This window comes from Notothenia rossii, assembly GCF_949606895.1.
Source record: "Notothenia rossii genome assembly, chromosome: 9".
Taxonomy (NCBI): domain Eukaryota; kingdom Metazoa; phylum Chordata; class Actinopteri; order Perciformes; family Nototheniidae; genus Notothenia; species Notothenia rossii.
This window is the reverse complement of record NC_136907.1, coordinates 47,354,864-47,370,050: the sequence shown is the minus strand read 5'-3', so window position 1 is coordinate 47,370,050 and position 15,187 is coordinate 47,354,864. Positions and strand designations below refer to the sequence as shown.

Genomic DNA, 15,187 nt, shown 5'->3' with positions numbered 1-15,187 from the left:
CCCGCCTCAGTTTCAGCCACACCCTCACCACTTCTCTCAGCCCGTCCAACATCCTCAGCAGCTGGAACAGCAGCAGCAGCATTAGCTCCGCTGCTACACGCACCTCCGTCGTCTGCTTTCCCCTTCTTCCTCCCTCCGTCTCCTCCACCGTCAGCCGTACCAGCGGCTCTCTTCGCAGCAGCAGCCACAGTATCTTTGTTTATACTGCTCCCAGCCTCATCACTTCTACCCTCTTCTTCATTCTCTTCCTGACTTCCACCCTCCTCTTCCTCTATTTCATTCTCAGCTTTTTTATCCGCCTGGGCACTTTCTCTCCCCCTGGCTCCACTCGCCCCCTCTTCCCGAGCCATACAGTCCCGGGCATAGTATCCCTGCTTTGCACATTTGTAACATCTGAATTCAGGGCATTCTTTATATAAATGCCCTGGCTTTATTCACATCCTGCAGACCGGTATTTGCTTATCATGGATCACCCTGAAGTACTCCGGACCCTCGAGAGTATCAAATCTAGTTGAGTACGGAAGTGACCGTACTTCCTTGTTGAACTCCACCCGCAGGAACCTTGTCCCGTCTGCAAACCTCTGTGCCGGGCCACACTATTCTCTTGATTGCCGAGACAGGCAGAACCCCCCACATTGCCAACCTGCCCTTAATTGTTGTACAAACAAAAACTATAAGTTGGACAAAAAAATAGAGATTCACAAACAAAAACTTCACCTCTCCTTCTGGGAGCAAATCACGCACGCACAGACCAAGCCCCTACTGACTGAGCCACTGCCGGATTTGCAAAGGTATGCTAACATGGACATGTGTTGTCAGCAACATGGTCGGCTTTTAGCTTGAAAAATATACGATGGTGCATATTAGGGATGAGAATGATTAATTGAATATACGAAATGATTCAGGTATTCGAAAATGAGTTATGAATATGTTTTTTTATTGAGTGGTTTGCGAGTTCAAGGAGGCTTTTGCAACCTTTGAGAAGGTTTCCTTTGCAACTAAGAAGCTCTCCTCTTGGTACATAGAACACTACAGGTCTTACGAAGTTATTGAGAGCGACTACACTGATGCAGAGATCCTGGATCCAGAGGATTTTAACGATTACCATCCACTGACTGTATACCCAGTAGGAGGAAAGTTGATGGTGACCCAAGGTCGTGCCTGCTACATTGAAAGTGATGGTATGTAATATGGATGTGGATAATCATTGTTTATATTGGACGACATTATTTTTGGAAGATTAGATAATGGTGAAAGGTGCGTGCGTGTGTATTTGAGACATGTGTATGAGTGTGTGACATGGGTGGGTTTGTGTGTGCGTGTGACATTGGTGTCTTATTGGTTCTCTTTTGACTTCTGAACATGTGTATCATCTTAGTGCTGTTGTAACGTAGCGCTCTGTTTATCATGGTAGCTAAGTTGCCAGCCCATTCACAACTTGGGGTTTCTTTTTTTGTCTTCACAGGCTTTATCGCTGCGTGTCATCATAGATCCAAGACTAATCCAGAAAGTTCAGCTGACAGAGGTCCCTGAATCTGTTGAGGATCTGCAAACTCAACTACGGGAAAAACTTGGACTCAAAGGTGATTTCTCCATACAGTATGAAGATCCACATTTCGACAATGGACTTTGCAACTTAAAGGGTACCTATCATGCAAAATGCACCTTTGTACGTCTTTTATACATGAATATGTGTCCCCGGTGTGTCAGGGAACTCACCAAGTGTCAGAAAACACAACCCTCTCTTTTCCTCCATTCCCAAAATCTCTAAAAACGGTGCTGCAACGGATCTGATACAGACTGATACAGATTTGAAAATAGTCTGACGTCACTGACGAGGAGCTCCGCCTATATGACCAACTCTCCACCAATCAGGGGAATGAGAGGTTGCCGTGGCATGGTAACAGCATGGTAACAGCATGGTAATGCATGAAGCTCGTAGCTCGGCCCCCTCCTTTGCAGGGGGGCGTGGTCAGCTGCAGCGCATGCAAAGACAGGGTGGAGGAGAGGAAAATAGAGCGAAATGAGGCATGGCTAAAATGCATGATCTGTTTGGTATTTTGAAAAAGAAAACGTATAAATATACCTTATATAGGTATTGCCCTACAACATATTATTCAAATGTCCTTTAATGAACATTTCAGAATTGCCTGCCGAAAGAGCCATCCTGCATATCTGTTGGCATGAAGACGGATCACCAACAATATCGCAAGCATCCTCCATCTCTTCGCTCAATACAGCAAGTCTCAGCTCCTCAGCCTCTTCGCACAGCTCATCTTCAATTATTTTTAACGCTATGCGGAGCATCTCGGAATGGCCTTCTCCATTTCCCATCCCGTCTTTTGCATATGACGTAAAGTTAAAGCTCCGTCAGGGCAATGAGACATTTGAAAAAATAGGAAAAGCTCTTAGTGTAACAAGAGACATGAAAATTGACATTTTAGACAAGCTTGCACAAGCAATGTTTGCTTTGAAAGTGTACCCTGATAAATATCAGATAGAGACAGTTACTTCTGAGCTTGTCAGAAAATATCCTTGCCTTAAAGAGCCCGGTAGTGGAACAGGACATCAAGGGTGGACAACGAGCATCAAGTTCAAACTTGGTAATTACCGCTCTAAGCTGCGGCAGGCGGGATGTAATGAGGTCAGCGTGAACCGTAAAAGGGGAAGGGGTGAGGATGCTGATGGTGGATTTACTTTGACCAAAGCCAAAAGAGGTGAAGTTAATCATGTGCCTGATCATCCAGAAAATTACAACGATGACTCACTTGAGGAGCACAGAGGTATAATGGTGACTCAAATGAAGAACAGAAGCAAAGACATGGACCTCATACGAAGCAAGATGGACCTCACATTCTCCCTAAGGAGAAAGGAAGTTGTTGAGGTTCAAGCGATGGCGACGGAGATCCAGGAGAGATGGCCTGCTCTCTTTCTTCAAGAACAGGCTAGACAGATTTCGTTTGAAATATTATCTATTGTCTGTTTTAGTGCTTTTTAGTGTCATCCAGTGAATTATTCAGTGCTGATGTGTAAGTGATAGTTAACAGTAGTATTATGACAACAAATGTTTCAGGTCTTTTTGGCAAAACTTTTCAAATTACACATTAGATTAATGTGAATTCTAAATGGGTTAAGTTTTTTTTAAGATACAGTGATTAACAATATAAGTAATTGTAGTGGCCATTTCCATTATTCACAGGTGAGTTGTGGAAGTGATTTTACGCAGAGACTATAGTTTAGTTTGACTTTTATTCTCTTGAGTTGTACAGTACCAGTTATGATTTGCAGTGTTATCGTTTATCATTTGTAGCGGCGTCCAGTCTGCAGCGTCTGGTAAAAACAGTTTTCCCATACTCTTCCTGTGTCATGCTTTCCCTGTGACCTATGCCCCTATATATATACACCCCTGTGTCTATAATTACTGCCACCAAGTGTTCAAAGTAGTACATTACCGTTAATCCAAACAAAATAAACTTAAATGCCAACATCAATATAAATGGCTTCTGTTATTAATTGTATTAATGCTTTTGTCTTTATGCTGCTTTTGTGTACCACAGATTTGCTATTAGTTCCTTTGAATCACCACCAAGGACCTGTTTGGGACATTTACTTGGATGAATACTGTCCTTGACTGATAAAACTGTATAGAGCCAGGAAAGGAGCCTTTGGACAAGGGATGGAAAACCTCTTGGATTCTCTTGATGAACAGGTAGCTTTTGTCTTTACTGCCGTAATGATCATTTACAATATTCTTAAGGCGAGACACGGCAGGCAAAAACATCGTTTTTCATGCACTGGTCAATTTTGATATTTTGTGCTATTTTGATATTTGATGTTTTCTTTCAGGCTTTTGGAAGGACAATGTACAAAATACACATGTAAGTGTTTATTCTACTATAGTTTGTCTATTTGCGTCTGTAGATATCTCCTAAATTCACCAAAAGTTAGCATTCTAACATAAAATAAAGTAGTGCGACCGCTGTGTGCACCATGTCAACAGAGATATCTTTGGAAAGCTCCGTCTCTCCTGCACAACCTCATAGGATCCAAATATGGTCATTTCCTTTGTATCAGCAACCAATCGTGAAAGTACAAAGGAGTTTTAAAACAAGAAACGAAATCTCATTGGCTGGTGTCAATTTCTGACAACGTGATTCGTTCAGATGCGTCATGTGGTGTGCTAAAACACTTCCTGGTTAGCTTTCCGCTAGAAATTTAAATCTCAAAATGGCAAAAGAACGGCGAAAAAAACTTTCACAGAGAAGACGACAACAATTGTCACTTGCACGAAGCAAGTTTATACAAAAAAAAACCCGAACATGGAATACCTTCACGGAATGCGTCGAGGAGGACAGTTTAGCCAGCGCCTCACAGCAATCTTTAAAGGTCGTTTTCTCAAAATGAGTTTTTTCTCCTACTCTGAGTTCGAAATTTCCACTTCAGTAATACGTAGATACACCAAAACTTCCAGTTCTATTCAGATCAATATTATGAAAGCTTTTACAGAAGGGTTTCTTCCTATATCATTCATAGCCTGAATTAACATCTTATACCTAAAAACATGGCGAAAATTGATATTTTAGGGCTGTTGACAGTATTTTTTGATTTATGGAGTGATAAAAAGAGATATCCAAAATCCCTTCGCTAAAAGCCTTAGATACTAATATGACTACAAAATGAAACAAGTTTGAACCTGGCTTTATCCAAAGTTCAGATTTCGGTTCCTGAAATGTGTTAAAATATGCGCATATTTCATGAGATAATGAATAATTTGCATATTTAAACATTCTATTTCTGAAAACTTGTAATACAAAAAACTATTTCCTTATTGTAAGTAATTAACTGGAGAAATGTCTAGCTGATATCTTTAAGTTAAAAAAATTACCCCTATTCACCTGGGGTGTCTTGCCTTAAAGAAAACAAACAGGTGCATCTCAATAAATTAGAATATCGTGGAAAAGTTGAATAATTTCAGTAATTCTATTTGAAGAGTGAAACTAATATTTTATGTAGGTGCATTAGACACAACATTTATTATTTAAAGCATTTATTTGTTTTAATCTGGATGACTACAGTTTACACCTTTTATAACCCAAAATTCAGTATCACATAATTAGAACATTTCATTAAACACATTTCTAGACAAATTACTAGAAAAATCTTTGATTTTGAATGTCAAATGTGAAGTTTTCTGTTGCCTCAAAAATGCACTTCTCATAACTCAAGAATAGATGTGAAAGTTATTAAAAAGGTTCAAATCCATTTATATTTAAAAGGGGTGTCCTATCTTGTAAAAGCATCATATGTTGGTACTTAGTTCACTTTTACCTCATCTCATCCACAAAGTTTACCAAAGTCCTGTTTAATAATTAATAATTCAATCTCTCTTCCATCAGGTTCAAACAACTATTGCAAAGTTATTTTGTTCAGAGAAGACTTGCCGTTTTAAATAAATCACAAATGGATCCTGAAATTACCCTTTAATCACTCATTTTAACCATACATCCTAAAGCTCTTTTTTCTGATTTACAGACATCTGACATAGTACAGCAACGAATGAGAATGTGTCTGGAAGGTCTGCCCTTATGCGTCCTTGACAGTGCACAAAAGCTTTTCCTGAAATGCCTGGTGTGTACAGTATGGTTGTCCATTAATCATAAGTCTACATTTAATGTCATACAAGTGCAGTTGTAAGTAATTATTATTCCTATAATCATAGATAAAACAGTTTTGAAGATGAAGCCCGATTCTCAGGATAAATACTAGACCTGGTACATAACTACTGAACTAGTTGTAGAACAGAACAGTTAACATTTTCACAGTAATTATGTTGTCATTGCTGAGCAATCAAACCAGTGTTTTATTTGCAGTTATATATTATCCTTATTTGGTAAATAATAATTGCTTATCTGCTTTCTACATGCAGGACACTGATCCGGAAGAAAAGCAGAATGCCGGTGTTAAGATGGGAGTCCTCATTCTTCTCGTAGATGATGGTGGACCTACCCAGTCTCAAATGGTCAACAGTATTGCTGTTGTTTTGGAAGAGACCATTGTACTCTCGGATCTACCAGACATCACAACTGCATTTGTATACCTTTTTGGTCTACTCTATGCCCTGAACATTGAGTTTCCAAAAGAACATAAGTCAGGGTTCATACACTTTTTCACCAATGATCTTCAATGACATTTCCATGACTTCTCCATGACCTCTACCTGATTTTCCATGACCAAAGAAATGACTCTTTCTTTCATGTGGCTAGCAAGCGCTGCCTTGCCCATATTTGAAATAGCGAATATTTTAAAACACATTTTGCATTTAGCACGTCTTGGTTCAATTTAGAAGCCATACATTGTTGAAACTGCACTTCCTTGGCATCTTGGCAGCATTATACCCAGGGGTGTAGTGCCGGGGCCCACCTATGACTCGCGCATGCATGTTGTGGCACGACCACCAAAACAGAAGCATATGGACATAGTTTACGGTATAAAAAGTGTGCAAATGTGTTAAGTAAATTATCCATTTGAACATGTTTAAGTGGGGGGTGGACCTAACATCTTCTAGGGGTGTCCGGGGCCATGTTCCTAAATCTATGGATACAGCTCCCAACACCCATGTGAAACAGAACTGTACACAGATTTATTTTCCTTTATGCATATTTTACTAATCACTCCCCTTTGAAATTATATTATTGTGTTACTGTCCTATAGTATGAAATATACTTATCTCATGCCTGTTTTTATTCTCTTATTTTATTTTATTTTTTTAAACATTATTTTCCTTTTTCTTAAACAACACATACAGTTTCAGTTTCAGTGACAAAAAATTGCAGGTTGTACATTTTTTTTACTTCCCCACCCCCCTACACAATAAGATAAGATTAATTGTACAAAGATATTTTTTGAAATAATAAACAACAGATGGTTGAAAACATAGCACACGTAAAAAAATGAAAAAATAAATAAATATATGACAAGGTCGAGATACATGTTAATCATGGTTGACTATAGAAAATCTGTGTTCTAATTCAGTTTTTTTAATTTTTTTATTAATAAAAATCAGTTAGGGAAGAGTAGGCAGTTTCAAACTTTCCATGTATGTTAAAAATGGTTGCCAGGTCCTATAGCATTTACAAGTGGAGCCACCCAAAGTACACTTTATTTTCTCCATGTGTAGAAACATCATACGTTTTGTCACCCAGTGGACATGAGTGGGAGACGCCTCCTGCTTTCACCTCATAAGTATAAGTCACCTCGCAATTAGGGAAGCAAAAGCAACAGCGTTTGAATAATGTCTGGAAAGGACAATGTCGTCCGGGACGACTCCAAAAATTGCAGTAAGAGGAGAAGGGGTACATTTTACTTTAAAGATCTTAGAAAACGTATCAAATATGGATGTCCAATAATTATGAAGATTTGGACATGTCCAGAAAGTATGGATGAGGGACCCTGCTACTGACTTACATCGGTTGTATAAGGGATCTACCCCTGGATAAATCTTTGCTATTTTTTTTTTTTGTATTATATGTACAGCACTTTGGCTCGACCAAAAATCGTTTATAAATGTGCTATATAAATAAAACTTCATTTGATTTGATTAGTTTTTCCTTTGATAAATGAAGGCGGTGTAATACCTTGAATTGGAGAAGGCCATGTCTGGCACAAATTGAGGAAGAGTGAACTCTTTGAAGGATGGAATGCCAATTATCATCTGTTATTTCAAATGCGAGATCATCTTCCCACTGAGATCTGATTTTCGAAAGAGAGGGAGAATGCATAGAGGAAAGTACATTATACAATACCCTAATTACTCCTCTATTCTGCACATTTATTTCAAGAATTCTATCTAAGGTTGTTTCCGTTGGTTTATTTGGAAACTGCGGGTATTTGCTAAGTGTGAAATTTCGAATTTGGAAATATCTGAAAAGATGGCTGGGTGGAATACAAAATGTTTCTTTCAACTGACTAAATGAGGCAAATACCTTGTTTATATACAGACCTTCAAAAACGACGTGTTCCCCCATTATTCCAGATCTTAAAAGCAGAATCCATCACAGAGGGTGGGAACATTTGGTTCGAGTAAATCGGTGATCGTATAGAAATCATATGTGACCTGCTCTATCGAAATCAGTCGCATTGACCCGAAGACACATTTTGAGTTGTATTCACTGCTGGAAAGAAGATATTCCTAGCTTTCTAATGATATCAGGATTGTTGTTGTCCTCCAAATATTAAGTGAAATATGTCACATTATATAATGACTGTCACTGAGTCATCATTTTGAGAAAAAGGCCTTCAAAGTTTTCTCTTCTCTGGAATCCATCGATCTGATTGATTATTAGTGGAGCAAATTATCAAAATACTACGCAGGGAACATATTTTCTTTTGGATTACTGGTCTGGGAGAAGCTCGCGAGTGTGTGTGTGTATACGTGTGTGTGTGTTTGTGTAATTTTGCGTTTGTGTGTATTGCGTTTGTTTCCCGGGGAAAACCCTCACGAGAAACACCGGCTGTTGTTATGAGTTTGGAAATAAAAGTTTCATATTCTGAAAGCCAAGACTTTGTTTGTTTAAAATCAAACAAAACACCCGAACCCCGAAAAAATTGTTTTTTACGCAAATCCACGTTTATTTTGAAATGAGCCGTTGCGATTTCCGACTGATTTCGATAGAGCGGGTCACATATGTAATCCAAACCGTTTCCTACACTGTACCCAGATTTTAAGAGAATGACATACTAATGGATTACTCTTGTAGGTATACAATTCCAATGGAAGAGCTGATCCAAGCAAAGCCGGCAATTAAGTTTTACCGCAGTAGGCCGATTCAATGAGAATCCAAGCTGGTGTCTCTGTAGAAGGAGCACTTAGCCAATAGAGCATACTCCGTACATTCGCCGCCCAATAATAGAATTGGAAATTGGGTAGGGCTAGCCCTCCTGATTGTTTTGTTCTCTGAAGGAAATCTTTACGAATCCTAGGGGTTTTATTATTCCAAATAAATGCAGAAATATATTTGTCCAGAGTATTAAAATACTTTTTTGGTAAACAAGTTGGAATACATTGAAACAAATATAAGAATTTAGGTAGGGTGTTCCTTTTCACGACATTAATCTGTTTAGCCCTGAGCCTGTTTTTCAGGTCTCAGGCTAGAAAATGACATTCCCAGAACAAATTACCATATCTTCCCTTCTAAAAGGGTTAAATTAATAATCTTTTTTCTCAAAGTAATTATAAACCTGTGAGTTGGATGTAGAAAAGTCAGAATCAATATAGATGTTTTTTACTTTAAAGAAAATTCAGATTGAACATAGTAAAAAACTGTAAATTATAGTGTCCGTCCAAAGATTATTTTTTATTTATAGTGAAAACTACCCTTGGATGATGGTAAGGTAGACTAAAAGCTTTATGAATCCAAATTACAACATATAATAAGTACCCTGTATCAATATTGATGCAAAACAAGTGACATGTTAGCGTGTTTAGCTACCTAGCGCCACATGTTTTGATGTCTGTTCTTATTATCTCCACAAGTTTGTATCATTGAGTGATAATGTCTGCACCCATCGATTCTGTGTCACCTCACGATGTGAAGGGATGTGTTGGATGTGCAGCAAAGATAAATATTAAGGTTTCGTGAGTGAATTTTGGTGCAGTAATCTCTTAACATTTTTCGCTCGTTGCTAATTCAGAGGCTCAGCGTTAGCATTGTGGTCTGTTTTTTTAAAACAAAATTAAAATGATCAGTTAGATGAGTTTCTTCCCGTTACATGGATATAAAACATTCATAGTTTATTAAATGAACATATCCTCAGACACTGTTTCCTGCAAGATGTTGCGGGAGGACCCCGGTACCGGGGTCTATCGGGCTTAACAGGTTAATGCGTCCAATTAGCGATAATGGGAGATTCCCCCACCTCTGAAAATCTTTCTTAGTACGTTCAAGAAGGGGGGTAACATTTTCCTCAAATAACTTTCTATACAGATTAGTAACCTTGATGCCCTTGACGTCATGTGATCAGTTTTTACCTTAAATTGAAATGTTTCAAATGAAATTCCTCTGGCTTTAGAGTTTATGGCAAGTAGTTCACTTTTGTTTACATTTAATTTATAACCTGAGATACTACCAACATCTTGAATAATTGCAAGTGCATGGGGAAGAGAGCTTATAGGGTCAGAAATGGAGAGTAAAAGATCATCGACATATAATGACACTTTATGCTCCTTGCTTGTCCGTTGGATTCCTTTAACTCTGTTGTCAGTTCGTAGTTTAATTGCTAATGGTTCAATAAATATTGTGAATATAAGTGGAGATAAGGGGCATCCTTGTCTGGTCTCACGATTGAGAGGGAAATACTGGGAGTACGTGGCATTTGTCCTAACCCGAGCCATGGGTGAGTTATATCCATGAAATAAAATTCTGGCCCAGTCCAAATGTATCGAGGGTGTAATATTGTGCAATAAGTGCGCTCTCATTCACAGGTTTAATGTTGCTCACATGGAAAGTAGGATGTACTTTCATGGACCTGGGGAATCGTAGGCGCACAGACACCGGATTGATGATTTTAGACACCGGAAAAGGTCCCACAAAACTTGGAGCCAACTTCTTGGAAGCCACCTGAAGTGGTAAGTCCTTGGTAGAAAGCCACAACTTTTGACCTGGACTGTAGAGTGGAGCGGCCCTGCGGTGGACGTCTGCTACAGCCTTTATCCGAACCGAACTTCGGAGAAGAGATTGGCGAGCTCCAGCCCAAACTTGGCGACATCAAGGCATGAGCCGATGGCACCGTAACTTCCCCTTCGTTGGTTGAGAACAGCGGACATTGGCACAATGGAAAGGAGAGAGACCTGTGGCCGCTGTGGGAAGAGTATTGTGAGCAAACTCAACCCATGTGAGGTGGTCGCTGGTTCTGGAAAACAAGACAGCGTAGTGTAGTCTCTAGTTCCTGATTCAGGCGCTCCGACTGTCCATTCGATTGAGGGTGGTAACCTGAAGACAAGCTGACAGTAGCGCCTATGAGTCTGCAAAGCTCCTTCCAGAAAGCTGAAATGAATTGTGGACCTCTGTCGGAAACAATGTCATTTGGGAATCCGTGGATCCTGAATATATGGGTCATCATGACCTCTGCGGTACCCTTGGCAGAGGGAATCTTAGTTAGAGGAATGAAATTAACCATTTTGGTGAACCGGTCCACCACTGTCAGGACCGTAGTTTTGCCTCTGGAAGAGGGGAGACCTGTCACAAAGTCCATAGATATGTGTGAACAGGGACGTTGAGGAATCGGCAGCGGTTGGAGCAAACCCATCTTGACCTGGGACGAGGTTTTATTGCAAGCACACACCGGACCAGCCGCTACGTACTCCTGCACATCCTTCTTCATGGCTGGCCACCAAAAACGCTGCTTAATCCTGCACATAGTCCTTTTAACTCCAGGGTGGCACGAGAGCACAGACGTGTGGGCCCAGTGGATGACCTTAGAGTGGAGAGACACAGGAACAAAGAGCAGGTTGTTTGGGCACTCGCTAGGTGCCGGGTTCAATATATTAGCCTGCTTAACATCCGGCTCTATTTGCCAGGAAAAGGCTCCGACCATACGGTTTAAAGGAAGGATGGTCTTGGGCTCTACAGCAAGGAGTTCTGGTTCGAAAAGGCGAGACAAGGCATCAGGCTTTTGATTCTGGGAACCGGGGCGAAAAGAGAGGGTAAAATTTAACCTACTGAAAAATAGAGTCCATCTGGCCTGGCGGGAGTTGAGGCGTTTAGTCTTTCTAATGTACTCCAGGTTCTTATGGTCTGTCCAGACTAAGAAAGGCTGTTCTGTCCCCTCCAGCCAGTGTCTCCATTCCTCAAGAGCAGCTTTCACAGCTAACAGTTCTTTATTCCCCACATCATAATTCTTCTCTGCCTTCGTCAACTTACGCGACAGGAAGGCACTTGGGTGCATCTTGTTGTTTTCACTGGATATTAGAGACAACACCCCTCCAATACCATCATTGGAAGCATCGACCTCGACCACAAATTGGTGCTGGGGATCCGGAATGGTGAGTATGGGAGCTGTGGTGAACCTTTCCCTGAGGCGCTGGAAGGCGATGTCAGCCTGGGGAGTCCACTTGAAAGGAACCTTAGGAGAAGTCAGAACATGCAGAGGGGCAGCAACAGAACTGAAGTTTCTAATAAACTTCCTGTAGAAGTTTGCAAACCCAAGCAACTGCTGAACCTTTTTCCTGGAGTCTGGTGTTGGCCAATCGGAAACTGCACTGACTTTGGCAGGATCCATTTGCATCTGGTTAGGAGATATTATGCATCCTAAGAAAGACACAGTTTCTGCATGGAACTCACATTTTTCTGCCTTGACATATAATTGATTTTCAAGCAGTTTCTGCAGAACCTGACGGACATGATTAACATGGGACTTAGTGTCTGGTGAGAAAATCAAAATGTCATCGAGATATACAAACACAGAAACATTCAAAAACTCCCGCAAAACCTCATTCACAAAACCCTGAAACACAGCCGGTGCATTACACAGTCCAAAAGGCATTACAAGATATTCATAGTGGCCACTCTGAGTGTTGAATCCTCTCTTCCACTCATCCCCCTTCCTTATTCGAACCAAGTGATATGCATTTCTTAAATCCAACTTGATGAATACCTTGGCAGTCTGAAGTAGTTTGAAAGCAGAGGACATGAGTGGCAGAGGATAGCGGTTCTTTACCGTAATGTCATTAAGAGGACTGTAGTCTATGCAGGGTCTCAGAGAACCATCTTTCTTTCCTACAAAGAAAAACCCCGCTCCAGCTGGGGAAGATGAAGGATGGATAATCCCTGATTTGAGAGAAGAGGAAATGTACTCATCCATTGCCGCTCTCTCGGGCCTTGAGATTGAATACAGTCTTCCTTTGGGAATGGTAGTAGGAGATCAATGGGGCAATCAAAAGATCGGTGAGGGGGTAGTGACATGGTTTTCGATTTGTTAAAGGCTTCCTTTAAATCGTGGTAACAAGGAGGTATTTTCTGTAGATCAGGATAGTCAGGGTGATCTATAATGATCCTATCAGGGTCTGTTGGTGCATTAACAGAGCCTGAATGTTTACACCTGTTAATACAATCCTCTCCCCACTCCTTAATTTTCCCTGAGCGCCAGTCAATGTGTGGGTTGTGAAATTCTAACCACGGAAAACCCAAAATAATCGGGTGCTGAGCAGATTCGAAAATGTGAAACTGCATAACTTCTGTATGATCTTTATTGACAGTGGTCCGAATAGGCTCAGTGCAGTGGGTAACAGTGAACAAAAGACGACCGTCTAAAGCACTGGCGTTAATAGGGCGAGATAGCGGAACAGTATTTATTTTTAGCTGTTTGACTATGCCCCAGTCCATAAGACTTTCGTCAGCCCCTGAGTCTATGAGCACTCCCTGGTCAATGGCCTGATTGTTAATAAAAATGTTTACCTGAGTAACAGGTCGAGGAGGAAAGTCTGTGGGAAGCTTGCTCACCAGCGCCCTCCTCTTGGCTGGTGAGCTCGTTCTTTTCCCGGACATGAGGAGAGTTGGTGATCCGACTGGCCACAGTAGAAACAGCAACCCTCCCGAAGGTGGCGCTGCCTCTCCTCCAAAGAAAGCCTGGTCCTACCCAATTGCATGGGTTCGACTGAGTCAGGCGGAGGCGCGGTCCTCTGACGGTCCGAAGCCACGGGCAGGAAAACTTCCCCCGGCGGAGCGGCTCTCCGGGGAAAGCCCTGGAAACTGGGATGTCCGTCACGGGTGCGCCGGCGTTCTCTCTCCCTTCCCGAAGTCGGTTGTCGATCCGGATGGATACAGCGATGAGAGACTCCAGGTCTCGTGGCACATCCAGAGGAGCCAGCTGGTCCTTTATTGGATCCGAAAGTCCAGTCAGGAAAGCGTCACAAAGAGCCGGAACATTCCACCCGCTGTCTGCTGCTGCTGTGCGAAACTCGATGGCATAATCAATCACCTGACGGTTGTGCTGGCACATCTGAAGAAGCCTTCTGCTGGCCTCTGTAGCAGGTGACGAGTGGTCAAAAATGCGACTCATAGTGTCTGTGAAGTTGGTTGATGAATAGCAAAGCATAGAGTCTCTGGACCATACTGCAGTAGCCCAGGCGGCTGCTCTTCCCGTTAAATGGGACACAATAAACGCCACTTTACCGTGGTCTGATGAGAAAGCCCCTGGGGTGTGCTGGAAATGCAGATCGCACTGAACCAGGAAAGCTCTGCAGTTCATGGAATCCCCGGAGAACCTCTCCGGAAGAGCCAGCCGTAGTGAGGAAGGAACAGCCTGACTTGGTAAATTCTCAGCTGTGTATGACGTCACCGGAGGAGCAGTCTGTAGGTGAGTAACCCAATGATTCGTCTGTGTAGTCAGTTGTTGCATCTGTGTTGAGATGTTTCCGTGAAAATCTGCCTGACGTCCTTCCAGCTCTTTTCGTTCATGGGCAGCTATGCCCAGCTGTTCCTTGTGGTGAAAAATTCTCACGCCTTGTGCTGACAGAGCGGTGTGAAGCGTTCTTGGGTCGGCTGGGTCCATAATGGTCAGTTCATTCTGTTATGAACTCAGACACTTAGGAGATAGGACCCAATTGCACGACCCGGGAGACAGAGGTAAAGTATTTGTAAGATACTTTATTTTTCCAAGAACAGCAAAAAATGGAGAACAAAATGAAAACGCTGACGCAGTGAGGACCAAAACTTTCACAAGAGAGCATAGACCTGACTGTGGCAAAACACAAGAGCAAGGATCTGAACATGGAAATAGATACAAACGAACTGACAAAGAACACGGGGAAACAGGGGAATTTAAACACAAGACAATCAGACACAGGTGGGAACAATCAGGGCCGATGATGAGCACAGGAGACACAGAAGGGGTGACAGGTGAACACAATCAGGGCCGGGGTTGGTGTTGATGAGTCTGGAATGATAGGTAAACGGTAAGTGACAACACAAAACAGGAAGTGGAAAACAATACAACCAAAAAACAACATAAATCTCAACATTTCTGTCGGTGCACAACAAATATAAGTAATCCCATTCCACCCGGTCAAATGCCTTTTCAGCATCGAGCGATAAGGCTATCTCAGGTAGTGGGGACCATGGGGTATACATAATATTAAAAAGCCTACGTAAATTGAAAAAGCCCTGTCTAACCTTCACAAATCCTGTTTGGT

The 15,187-nt window shown here is 41.5% G+C and overlaps 1 long non-coding RNA gene across 1 annotated transcript; it reads left to right on the top strand.

Annotated features, from left to right (window-relative positions):
* Positions 1–3,542: 3,542 nt before the first annotated feature.
* Positions 3,543–7,498, top strand: LOC307019603. The gene is made up of 4 exons (XR_013802708.1): positions 3,543–3,709; positions 3,847–3,878; positions 5,533–5,628; positions 5,927–7,498. It is a non-coding gene; the product is annotated as an uncharacterized lncRNA (long non-coding RNA).
* The last annotated feature ends 7,689 nt before the right edge of the window (positions 7,499–15,187 follow it).